Here is a 14,100-nt window from a genome sequence, read left to right as displayed (position 1 = left end):
GTAAATTATGGTTTCGAATCAAATGTATGGATGAACATCTTTTATGTTTCAAATATGTTGTTTACTCGATTGATTGTAACGATTGCCGCTCTCGTCACACCTCGCCATACGCTTCCGCATAAACCGAAAATCGGGGTGTGACAGACCTGGTATCAGAGCATCAATTGTAGTGAACTAAGATTCTTTTTGAGTCTAGTCTACAATTTCAAAACGATGTTGTTTACAACAAGCGTTCTACATTATATTTTTACAAAGCGTCCACTAATACAAAACGATAATGCAAGGATACTATGTGATAGTATTAAACGATAGTTCGAAACGATGATACCAAAGACTAGTTTATTTGGTACAAGTCTATGGGGTTTAGACACGATAACAATAAGTCGAACTTGAAACGATACACGATATAAAAAAACGATGAAAACAAAAGTACAATTGCCCAAAAATCTATTATTTATAAGTTGTTCACATGTAGACGTTGTACGGATTATTTTGCCACGACCATAATATCTTAGTATTCAAATTCTATTATTATTCTGGATTCTCATAACAAGCATACTGACCTCGCATCCGTTGATGAGCTTATGGTAGGGCGTAGTCCCTAAGTGAAACCTTGAGCTCGACATTTCATAAAAGATGGTTTTTTTCCCTCGGACACGGAAAACGCCTGACTTCGATGATGACAATGAGGCGGAGGTAGTAGCCTTGGACGAACACTCTATTAGTAGGAACGAGACCCCTATGGTTCATATTAAGCATGATTGGTGACATTCTTGCCAAGATAAGGTAAATGAAACACTCATCTTGAAGGTACCCATTCAGCCATTATTGTTATGAATCCTCTTACTTCTATTTCTTAACTTCGTGCCATTCCGCGAGCGATGGCTACAAGTATTAACGCGTGGACCATCATGAAGGTCCATTCTATGTTAAAGGTAATTAGACAATCATGTCCCCCTCTCCGACTGATCGTCTGTTTTGAACGAGGGAACGCTAGGGTGACCATACAAGGCAATTTATTATTACGGGGGCCCACGTAATAATAAGTTGCAGTGGATGGGAATCCTGGTGGGCCCTGCGGGTCAGACTAATGATCACTACCTGTTCAAAATTCATGAGTTGTTACTTAAGAATTCAATTTTTCCATTTCTTAGAACGCTAACTAAGGTGATTACTATGATTCCCCATAATACATTAAAACTACACGTATTGATTTCGTGCCTAGCATCCGATCTATATCACAAGTCAGTTGAGACAAGTCATCTAAGCAAACAAATTAGGAAAACCATCCAGGAAGGATTTTCCTCAAACATTCTAAAACTCCAACATTTGGGTTAATCTCACGATGCCTATAACACCTTATCATATTTATTGGAGTTATTGCGATAAAATCCGTTATTTGACATTCGTTTGGTCTCAAAGGGTAATATGGCACGAGCCATGGCGCAAGTCTCTTACCATATTCCATTCGACATCTATAGAAATCATAACAACTTTGTTGGAATTCGTTGAGCTCAAACAATACTAATGTATTCGTCACATGAGTTAATGCGACGAAGGACTTTCCTTACTTTGGACGACCAAGGTCCATAGAGTATGGAATACATACTGTAAGGATAGAGGTAACTGCTTGGTTTTCCCCTCCTGAACAGATGGTTGTTCTGCTAAGGCATATGGAGAACACATACATCCTATCACCCACGACTCTCCACCTTACTATTCCGATGCACATTCTCAACCTCCACTACCAGACATAAGCCCATCTAATCCTTATCTTCCATGCCATTTTCCGCTTATTATTATAAACTATGAGTTTTATCTTCCAAAATTCATCTTAGTTTTCCCTTTCGATGAGTCCATGATCTTAAGACTAAGATTTCTGCTACTCGACCTCCCCCGGAATGGCCCATTACTATCATTTTTCCCCTATCAGTACCTCCACACTCTACATTCCACAAAGCGCGTCTATCATTTGAGGAACACATTCATACCCTTGAGAACCACTCGACTGCCACCATTAGGCACATTTTTGGTCTCGAGGAGGAGGTTACGTGCCTTCATGGTCTAATTTCTAAGTCTTCACTTACACATCCCACACCACGGTAGTTATGTTCAATTACTAACTTTTGGGAAGTATACCCTATTTTGTGAAAGACTAAAGACTGTTGAAGACTTGGAGACTTAATATCAATCAGGAACAATGTGAAGAAAAGACTTCACCTTATTTTATATATTACAATATGTCGTGTATCGACCGAAGTGATGTAACTCCGAGATTATTTTTGTTTTCTTCACTAAAATAATTGTAAAAAGGTGACATGGCATATATAAGCTGGTATTTTCTTATTGACACACTGTTGTAATTTATTTTACATCCCTGCAAGGATGTGATGAATATGGTGCGAAAGATTTGCATAAGTATCATTATGATCTATCTTGACCTTATGATCATAGTGCGTGATGACATGTTTTTATTTTCGATCATGTCTAATCTCTTCGATATATATTTTATATATATATATATATATATATATATATATATATATATATGAAGATCATGGCACCAGAACGAAATAACACTTTTTAAGCCCAAACGGAACCCTTACCTATAACACGAGCTGAGCTTGCTGCTCTACTGAACCAGTGAGTTGCAGAAGCAGTCGTACAACATGAAGCAAACCATACTGCAAACAATGGTGGAACTGGAGGAACCATATTGAGAATTGCTCAGGCTATAACTCTTGCCTTAAGTCTTATGAGGATGTAGTAAGGATGGGAAAACTGAATAAAGGTGCGGTGAAAAAGGAGACGCATGTGGAGTCTACTTCGAGTAACAATAAGAGAAAGTATTCATATTTCAAGAAAGGTTCTATGTCGAACAACAAACATAAGAAAACCCCTACGAGTAAGAAAAACCAAGGCATTCGTTGCCACAACGGAAAAGAGTGGTAAGAAATATAATGGAAATGCACCTAAGTGTAAACAGTGTGGTTATCACCACTATGGTGGATGCCAAGCTACCAAGTGTGATAAATGCGGGAAAATGAGTCACCGCACAGAAAAATGTTGGGGTAACAACGAGGTGGTTAACAAAGAAGGAGGCAGTGGTAACGATAAAGAACGAGGGAGAACCCAAGGCTGTTTTAATTATAGTGATATGGGACACTTCAGGAAGGACTGTCCCAAAGAGAACAAAGGCCGCAGAAGAGCCTTTGTAATTGGACCTCAAGAGGCACGACAGGATCCAAACGTGATCCCGGTACGTTCCCTGTCAATGATCATTTTGCTTCTATTTTGTTTGATATCGGTGCAGATTTTAGTTCTATATCTTTAGAATTTAAAGATATACTTGGACTAAAGTCAATTAAACTAGATATTCCGTTCACTATCGAATTAGCGAATGGAAAGGTGATTGAATCTGATAAAATTGTTAAAGGATGTTCCTTAGAACTAGGAGCAAGAAAATTCAAAATTGACCTAATACCTATTCAACTAGGTAGTTTTGATATTGTAATTGGAATGGATTGGCTATCCATCAATCAATCCGAAATCGTATGTTACGACAAGATCATTCGAATTCCCCTTCCTAATAACGAAACACTTCTTGTTCTTGATGAGACAAACAAAATGCTGTTATGAATTATTTCCTGTATGAAAACCCGAAAGTGCCTACGAAAAGGATGTATAGCATTCTTAGCGCACATAGTTGACAAAAAGGCCATGGAGCTAAAACTTGAGGAAATCCCGGTTGTTAAGGAATTCCCTGAAGTTTTTCCTAAAGATTTGTCGGGAATACCTCCACAACGACAAGTCGAATTCTGAATAGACTTAATTCCAGGTGTCGTACCTGTGGCAAAGTCTCCATACCAGTCAGCTCCTTTGGAAATGCAAGAATTGTCCACACAACTTCAAGAGTTGTTGGACAAAGGTTTTAATTAGACCAGGCTACTCACCCTGGGGAGCTCCAGTGTTAATCGTGAAGAAGAAGGACGGAAGTTTTAGGATGTGCATAGACTATCGGGAGTTGAATATACTCACAATCAAGAATTGGTATCCATTACGAGGATTGACAATCTAGTTGATCAACTACAAGGATTGAGCTATTATTCGAAGATTGATTTGAGATCAGGATACCATCAACTCAGAGTTCAAGAAGAAAGTGTTCCAAAAACGGCAATCCGAACTCGCTACGGACATTACGAGTTCCTTGTTATGCCTTTTGGCTTAACAAATGCACCAGCGGTGTTCATGGACTTAATGAACCGCGTGTGCAAGCCTTACTTTGACAAATTCGTGATAGTGCTTATCGGTGATATATTGATATACTCATGAAACAAGGACGAACACGAGCACCATCTTAGAACTATCATTGAGTTGTTGAAAAAGAAGAAACTGTATGCGAAATTTTCTAAATGCGAATTTTGGCTTCGCGAAGTTCAATTTCTCGGACATGTAGTCAACGAGAAAGGCATACATGTTGATCCATCGAAAATTAAGGCCATAAAGAATTGGAGTGCACCAAAGACACCGACTGAAATACGTCAATTCCTAGGATTGGTCGGTTATTATCAAAGATTCATTGAGAACTTCTCGAAGATTGCACAATCCCTTACTTCTCTCACTTAAAAGATAAGAACTTTGAATGGGGAGAGAAACAAGAAGCAACTTTTCAACTGCTCAAAGACAAACTCTATAATGCACCAATTCTGTCACTCCTAGACGGTACGGATGATTTCGTAGTCTATTGTGATGCCTCACGACAAGGGTTAGGATGCGTGTTAATGCAAAGGGAAAAAGTTATTGCATACGCATCACACCAACTAAAGATACACGAAAGGAACTATACCACCCATGACCTAGAGTTAGGTGCAGTTGTAATTGAACTAAAAATTTGGCGTCATTACCTTTATGGTACCAAATGCACGATATTCACGGATCACAAGAGTCTTCAACATATATTTAACTAGAAAGAGTTAAATATGCGCCAAAGACGATGGGTCGAATTGTTGAATGACTACGATTGTGAGATCAAATATCATCCGGGCAAAGCGAACGTTGTCGCGGATGCATTAAGTCGAAAGGAACGAGTTAAACCTTTGCGTGTGCGATCTTTAAAACTCGCAATTCATAACAAACTTACCTCTCGAATGAGATGCTCAGCAAGAAGCATTAAAATCAGAAAATGTCAAAGCAGAAATGCTTAGAGGTATGGAAAAACAACTACAGCCAAAAGAGAATGGAGCCTTATATTTCATGAATAGAATTTGGATTCCTCGTTTTGGTGGTCTTCGAGACCTAAATCTTGACGAGGCCCATAAATCCAAATGTTCGTTACATCCTAGAGCAGATAAGATGTACTACGATCTCAAGGAATTTTATTGGTGGCCTAATATCAATGGTGATATTGCGACATATGTTGGAAAATGTCTAACATGTGCTAAAATTAAGGCCGAGTACCAAAAAAAAAAAAAAAAAAAAAAAAACCTTTTGGATTGCTACAACAACCCGAAATCCCTAATTGAAAATGGAAACATATTTCTATGGATTTCTTAACTAAATTACCCAGAACTTCCCGTGGTCACGACATGATTTGGGTAATCATTGACCGATTAATCAAGTCAGCTCACTTCTTGCCTATTCGTGAGAAAGATAGTACTGAGAAGTTAACTGAAATCTATCTCAGAGAAATTTCAGCAAGACATGGTGTAACTTTGTCAATAATCTCTGACCGAGACGGTCGTTTTATATCAAGGATTTGGCAGTCTTTTCAAAAGGCCTTTGGATTCCCAATTAAATTTGAGTACGGCCTTTCATCCCCAAACTGACGGTCAAAGTGAACGCACGATTCAAACTTTAGAAGATATGTTGTGTGCTTGTGTGATGGACTTAGGTCGAAATTGTGATACTCCCTTGCCGTTGGTGGAGTTTTCATACAATAACAGTTATCACACGAGTATTAAAGCCACACCATTCGAAGCGTTATGGCCGTAAGTGTCGATCTCCACTATGTTGGGTGGAACTAGGCGACAAACAAATGTTAGGTCCTGAGTTAGTTCAAGAAACTACTGATATTCAGGATTCGAGACCGTATCAAGGCGGCTCGAGACAAACAGAAAAGCTACGCGGATAGACGTTGTAAACCATTGTCTTTTGAGGTTGGAGACAAGGTGTTGCTAAAAGTCTCGCCGTGGAAAGGCGTAGCTAGATTCGGTAAGCAAGGGAAGCTTAGCCCGAGATACACAAGACCATACGAAATCTTGGAAAAGATTGGAAACGTCGTCTACAAGTTAAAACTGCCAGAAACACTCAGTAGCGTTCACGACACTTTTCATGTGTCGAATTTGAAAAGGTGTCTTTCGGATGAAACACTTATTATTCCCCCGGACGAAATCCATGTAGACGACAAACTCCGTTTCATCGAAGAACCTGTTGAGGTTCTGGTTTCAAGGATTCACAAAACGAGGAGAAGTCGTATCAAACTATTCAAAGTCCGATGGAACTCGAAACGAGGACTCGAGTTCACATGGGAACGAGAAGACAAATTCAAAAAGAAGTACCCTCATTTGTTTAAGAAAGTCCCAACGAAGAGTAACGCAACCTAAAATTTCGGGACGAAATTTTCTTTAACAGGGGGAGAATGTGACAATCGGCAAAATTCCGGTAATTCCGTACAACCTGAACAACTAGTTAAATTTTTATTTTCGCGTATACGACTTGATTTTAATTAATTAAAGTCTTGAGAGTCTAGGAATTACAAAAATCATAGTAAATTATGATAACAAATCCGTTGCGATTGGAAACAATATCCTAGACTAACAATAGGAACGCGATTAAACAATACTTGTCAGTACTAGTCGCGGTACAGTCTGACACGATAAAAACAAGACATACGGATATGTCTACACAAATATTCTATAAAAAGCTTTGTCCAAAAATAATATGTGCCTTATTATTTACAAAATTCCAATTAAAAACCAAATTGTCCAAGTCAGCAGAATAATACAGCAATCCTACGGAAATGTACAGCATTCCGCAGAACGAAACAGTAACAGTCCGAAAACCCAAAAATAAATATTATTTGACATAAATAATATAAATATTATAGGTATTAAAAACGACACAAAATCCGCAATCGAATTTTATTGCGTTAAGCTGCACGGCTAGTTCAGTAAACTGCCAGTCAGAAAAGCCGGTACCGGAACCGTGTCAAGAATAATAAAATTTTCAGTCCAAAAAGTTGGATTAATTATTTGGATAATAAAACATGTACAAAAATAATTTTTGTTATGTATTTATCTAAACAAAACACGGTGTCAGTATTTAACCCGGTACAGGACCCGAACCGACTTTTTCACCCGAACAACAAACTAAAAATTTTGGTGGACTAGTTTTACCTAGTGTCACATTACTTTAAAATGTGGAACCTTGAAACTTTATAAAAAAATTTATATGAATTATCAAAGTTTATAAAGTTTATAAAGTTTATAAAATATAGCTAACTTTAAAAAAAATAAAAAAAAAAAAACCTTTCCCCCATGCTAGCTCACGACATGTGTGGGTCCCCATGCCCACTCACTTTTCAAATTTGATGTGTTGTAAGACATGGAGGAGTGCTTAGTCATTTGTGATGTCTAACTTTTTATTCAATTCAATTATGGATCACTTTGAGATCCAAGACTACATGCAAACACTCCTCATTTCACTTTCATAATTTACAACACCAAAACTTTCATCTTTCCTTTTCCCTTCTTTGTTGAAATCGGCCAAGCCAAACAATTCCCATCTTCACTTCCAAAAATCTAAACAACTAGAAATTCGTACATACATGGAGGTGCATGGTTGATTCAAAGCATTTTCAAGACTTGAAGATACACTAGAAGCACTTTGGTAGCACTAGGAGTTCTTGAATCATCAACATTTTCATATCATCATCTTTATTTTTCTAGCAAAATTGTAAGAATCCTTCACTAGTTTCTATTTTATTATTCTTGAGTTTTTAAAGAATACAAGTTCATCTTGAATCAAACCAAAACAAAACCCATATGAAAAACACTAAGAAAAACCAAAAATCATTATTTTTATCTTATGATTTTTCTATGATTTTGGATGAACTTGAAGAAGCTTATGCTAGTGAAAATGAATCTTGGTTATTCTTGTATAAAAACATGATCTAAACACATGCATGTTAGATCTACCAAGATTCATCAACAAAAATGATGAACATGGGTTTTTATGATTTAAATAGTTAACATGCATGCTAGAGAAGCATGAGAAATTATTTAAATCCAAGAAACTAAATTTTTGATAAATTACTTGAATAAAGTTTCCATTTCTGGAAAGAATCAAGAACAACAAATGTGTTGGTAGTAAACGTTTTGAATACACATTTATGCTTTAAATGACCTTGTAAGACATCTAAAACAAGAGTCTTTGATAAAATCTTGTTCTACAAATTTTTGGTAAAAATAAGGAATAAAGTTTCCTTTTTAGGAAAGTTAAGAACAATATCATGTTCATGCTACTTTTGTTGACAAATTTGGATAGATATTGATATTTGATGTTTTGTATTGAAATAAATTGAAAACAAGTTTTGTATAAACTTGGGTAAAATTCCATATTTCAAACAAAACTATGGCAAATTTTTTATAAATTTTGTTATGTTCTAAAAGTTGTTAAACAAAGAATTATGTAACTAAAACAACTACTTGAGGTCTTTGAACATGGTTAAACAAATTTTGGACAAAGACATAAATCCATGTTTTATAAAAAGATTTCTAAATAAAAATGACAAGTATATATTTTTGGATAAAATGTGTACTTACAAAAATATTCATCAAGTATCATAAGTATATATATTTTTGATGTGTACATCATATGTTAGTTCAAATAGGAACAAATGCACAATTGATACACATCCATAAAAATTACAAAAATATATATATGAACATGAAAAACGAAATAAAAAGTCCATCCTTGGACACGAAAACACAAATGGACAAATTCGGACACTATTTGACTATATGGACTTCTGGACAAACAAAAATGGCACAAACAAAGCAAATGGTAAAATGTGACGGACGACACAACGGGACAAACGATATGAATAAATAAAACCGACAAGTAGTAAACGACTAGAATAAAATATGAACCGTCACACAAGTTTATACACTAAAATGTTCAACTTTGGCATAAATAATGATTTTTAGAAAAACTAGATTTTTATAAAAATACAAGTATTACTATTATTATTTTTCACTAGCCCAAAGTTTTGCACTTTGAAAACTAGTCCATAAATTAAAAATTGGGCTAATGCCCATTTCTCATAAATAAAATTTGGGCTAGGCCCACTTTTACAAAACAATGGACTAAAATATATTTTTAGTCAAATTGGGCTAAAGCCCACTTTACAAAATACTTGGGCTAAAAACCCAATATTTATAAATTATTATGGACTAGATATATTTTAGAAAACAATTTGGGCTAGGCCCATTCTTACACAAGTTATTTGGGCTAAGTCCACAACTATATACTAAATTGGGCTAGGCCTACCTTAATAAAATGTTTTGGGCTAAGGCCCACCCCTACAAATTAATTTGGACTTGACCCATATTTTTAAACAAAGTTATTTGGACTAGGCCCATAAGCACCAAATACCCAAAATGGACTTAAATTCTAAAACATAAATTAAGCCCATTCAAACACAAATAAAATAAAATAAATGTATATATACAAGGAAGTTATATATATACGAAAACACAAAAACAAAATACAAGATAGAATATTTGTACGATACACAAAAACAAACCTAAGTGTCTAACTTGATTAGAACACTTGTAGGTTAAGAAACGAACCGCGAACAAGGAATCGAATAGAGATTTGCACGGAACGCAAATCTGTGAGTTCATGTTTCCCCTTTTACTTTAAATGTTTATAGTTTTAAACTTCGGGGATGTATACATGTTACAAATAGTATGATAATACAATGAAACTATTTTGATCACATGCGGATAGGTGTTAAAATAAAGGGGCCATTAATGAATAAACAAGTACCGAGGAACAAACGGATAGATCTATTTGGGTTTTGGCAAGCCCCACTCTTAACGACAACGATAACCACGATCGTCAAGAGTGCCTTTGTGTCCAAACTAGTGTCGTTGACACACACGATAAATTGTCAAGGTTTGGTTGCCTCCTATTCGGCATACATATTAGTGTCCTTGCAACACACTAATGATCATACAATTTTTTTTATCATACTATACAAAAACGAATTTTATTTCTTCAAATGTTTTGGAGACTCATTTGATGCGAAAACAAAATAACATGAATTCACTCAACTTTTGTTGACGTTTTCAAAATTAACATGTATTACAGGAGATTAGTGGACGGCTTTGGAAAAATATGTTCAAGTGGTTATCAAGAACGCAAGCTTTTGTGATGTCATCCATTTTTGGTTGTTATGTTTTGAACTTTGAATAATGTAGCTAAAGTTGTTGTTGTTTCATGTTTCAAACAAGACATATGTAATGTAAATTATGGTTTCGAATCAAATGTATGGATGAACATCTTTTATGTTTCAAATATGTTGTTTACTCGATTGATTGTAACGATTGCCGCTCTCGTCACACCTCGCCATACGCTTCCGCATAAACCGAAAATCGGGGTGTGACACGCGGTTCATGAGGTCCATGAACACCGCTGGCGCATTTGTTAAGCCGAATGGCATAACGAGAAACTCGTAATGTCCGTAACGAGTTCTAAAAACCGTCTTGGGGATGCTTTCTTCTTGTATTCTCAACTGATGGTATCCCGATCTCAAGTCAATCTTGGAGTAATAACTTGAGCCTTGTAGTTGATCGAACAAGTCGTCGATTCTCGGTAGTGGGTATCGGTTCTTAATAGTAAGTTTGTTCAATTCCCGATAATCTATACACATGCGAAAGCTACCATCTTTCTTTTTAACAAATAGTACCGGAGCTCCCCAAGGTGAGAAACTCGGTCTAATGAATCCTTTATCTAGTAACTCTTGCAGTTGAGTAGATAACTCCTGCATTTCTGACGGAGCTAACCGATATGGTGATTTCGCCATTGGTGCCGCTCCTGGCACCAAATCAATTCGAAACTCCACTTGGCGTTGTGGAGGCAGTCCAGGTAAGTCTTCTGGAAAGACTTCTGGAAATTCTTTCGCGACAGGGATATCTTCTAGCTTCGGCTATTTGGTTTCCTTGTCGACTACGTGGGCGAGGAAAGCTATACAGCCTTTTCGGAGACACCTTTGTGCCTTCATACACGTAATGACTCGTAGGGGTGTCTCACGCTTCTCCCCATGAATTATAAGTGTTTCTTCATTTGGCAGTGGGATGCGGATGGTTTTCTCATGGCAAACTACTTCTGCCTGGTTGTTGGACAACCAATCCATTCCGACAACTACGTCAAAACTACCCAACCCAACGGGTAAAAGGTCGATAGAAAATTTTCGCTCCCCAAGCTCGAGTGTACAACCCTTAATAACCTCATCCGCTTCGACTAATTTTCCGTTCGCCAATTCTATAGAATACGGGACATCTAGTTTACTCGAATCTAGGCCAAGTATATTCTTAAATTCTATAGATATGAAACTAAAATCTGCGCCAGTATCAAATAGAACGGATGCAAAGTGTTGGTTTATAGGGATCGTACCCGTAACAACGTTCTGGTCCTGTCGTGCATCTCGGGCTCCAATCACAAAAGCTCTCCCACGAGCCTAGTTTTCCTTTGGGCAATCCTTCCTATAATGCCTGTTGTCACCACAGTTGTAACATCCTTGCCCCTTTCCAGCTCCATTTCCGTTTCCATTGTTGTTTCCATTTCTGTTTCCAGTTCCATTCCCGTTGTTATTTCTACCTTGATTGTTGTTACCATTTCCTCCACGGTTTGTGGTTCCTTTTCCCCTTCCTACCCAGCATGTTTCCTTATAGTGGCCTATCCTACCGCATTTATCACACTTTGCACAACGGCCCTCATAATGATACTTACACTTGTCGCATTTAGGCAGGGTGCCTAAATAGCCTTTACCGCTAGTTTCGTTGGTTGCTGTGAAAGCCTTGCCACCTCTTGGTGGGTTTACTTCCCTTCGTTTGTTAGCATTGGTGCCGTCGTTGTTGTTTACACGCATGCCCTTGTTGGAGTGTGAAAATTTTCTCTTTCCACCACTAGTAGACTCTACGTGAGTCTCTTTCTTTTCCGAACCCTTCGTAGGAATCTTCTTCATTCTCACTGCCTCCTCAGTGAGGCTCACTGCTAAGGTAACAGCTTGAGTTATGGTGGTAGGTTGTGCCGAGCTAACTAGACTCCTGATCTCGGGGTGAAGACCCCATATGTATCGTTCGACTCTTTTGAATTCCGGAGTGACCATATACGGAATCACTCGTGATAAGTCATGAAATCTTTGGGTGTATCCTGAAACGTCGGCACCTACCATTTCAAGGTGCCAAAATTCTGTCTCCAGTTTTTGCAGCTCAGCTCTAGAACAATATTTTTCTCTCATGCGTTCCTTTAATTCTTCCCAACTTAGCTCGTAGGCTGCAACGTCTCCTAGAGTTTGAACCTGAAGGTTCCACCAAGTTAGAGCTTCGTCCACAAATAGCCCTGTAGCGTAAACCACTGTCTGTTCAGGAGTGCATCGGCTCATGCGAATAGTGGACTCAGTTTTCTCTGTCCATCGTACAAATGCCACTGCACCTCCAGTACCATCATAATTGAGAGGCTTGCAGTCGAGAGATTGTTTGTACGTGCACCCTGAAACGTTGAACAGACATATTATATAAACGACAAACATGAGAACGCACGAATAGAATAGGAGGTGTAACATTTAAGTTGTTATAAAAACAACTTTCTGTTACCATTTGTGGTGTTGCCACCATATGTGCCTTCCTGACCTTGGCCGCCAGTTCCGCCAGATCCGCCACTGTGTTCATTGCGGTTGGCCTCATATTGGGCGATTGCTTGCGAGATTCGCTCTTCAAGGAGTTGATTCAGTTCTGTCTGTGTAGTAGGCATAGGGTCTGAGGTGTCGCGCCTAAGGTTCCTCCGTTTCGGTGCCATAGTATTCCACACACAAGTAACGAACGGGTTAGACAAATATTTAATAATAATAAATATTGTCGGCTGAAAAAAATAAATACTAATCATCACACCATCCAACCCATCAATAATCCACAACCAATCAATCACGCATAGAATAAACCACAATGTGCAAATAAAGAAAACATAATATTGAACTTATATATATATATATATATATATATATATATATATATATCGACAACTTGATACATTGTTTTGTGAAGAAAACAAAAGGGCACGAGGCTACATTACCCCGGTCGTGCAAGTTTATATATATATAAAAGTGGCAAAATATTTTCTCCACATTGTTCTTCAAGGTCTTCAAGTGTCGTAGCTAGTACATAGTCTTCATATATCCCTCAAGAGTGGGTCTTCTAGTCCCAAGCATAAGTGCTTGCAAATAAATACCTTAAGGGTAGGGGAGATGGCAAATAAATCCTCAAGTGTTTCCTGAAGATTTACCTGGTCTACCGCCTCATCGCCAGGTCGAGTTTCAAGTCGAGCTAGCTCCAGGAGCAGCACCTATAGCTCGCGCACCGTATCGTTTAGCTCCAACTGAACTGGAAGAACTGTCTAAGCAACTACAAGAGCTCTTGGATAAGGGCTTTATTCGTCCTAGCTCTTCGCCTTAGGGAGCTCCAGTACTATTTGTGAAGAAGAAAGACGGCACTTTCAGGATGTGCATTGATTACCGTGAACTGAACAAGGTCACAGTGAAGAACCGTTATCCTCTTCCTCGTATTGACGACTTATTCGACCAGTTGCAAGGGTCGAGCTACTACTCCAAGATTGATCTGAGGTCAGGGTATCATCAGCTGAGAGTCCGCGAGGAGGACGTCTCCAAGACAGCATTCAGAACTCACTACGGTCACTACGAGTTTCTAGTCATGCCATTTGGGCTTACGAACGCGCCTGCAGTTTTCATGGATCTTATGAACAGGGTGTGCAAACCCTATCTAGACAAGTTCGTCATCGTTTTCATCGACGAAATCCTGA

General features: G+C 37.9%; 1 long non-coding RNA gene across 1 annotated transcript; it reads left to right on the top strand.

Annotated features, from left to right (window-relative positions):
- Positions 1 to 7,673: 7,673 nt before the first annotated feature.
- LOC110897091 lies at positions 7,674 to 10,531 on the top strand. The gene is made up of 3 exons (XR_002568434.2): positions 7,674 to 7,953; positions 9,838 to 9,895; positions 10,375 to 10,531. It is a non-coding gene; the product is annotated as an uncharacterized LOC110897091 (long non-coding RNA).
- The last annotated feature ends 3,569 nt before the right edge of the window (positions 10,532 to 14,100 follow it).

This window comes from Helianthus annuus, chromosome 8 (genome assembly GCF_002127325.2).
Source record: "Helianthus annuus cultivar XRQ/B chromosome 8, HanXRQr2.0-SUNRISE, whole genome shotgun sequence".
NCBI lineage: Eukaryota > Viridiplantae > Streptophyta > Magnoliopsida > Asterales > Asteraceae > Helianthus > Helianthus annuus.
This window is presented reverse-complemented; position numbering and strand designations above follow the sequence as displayed.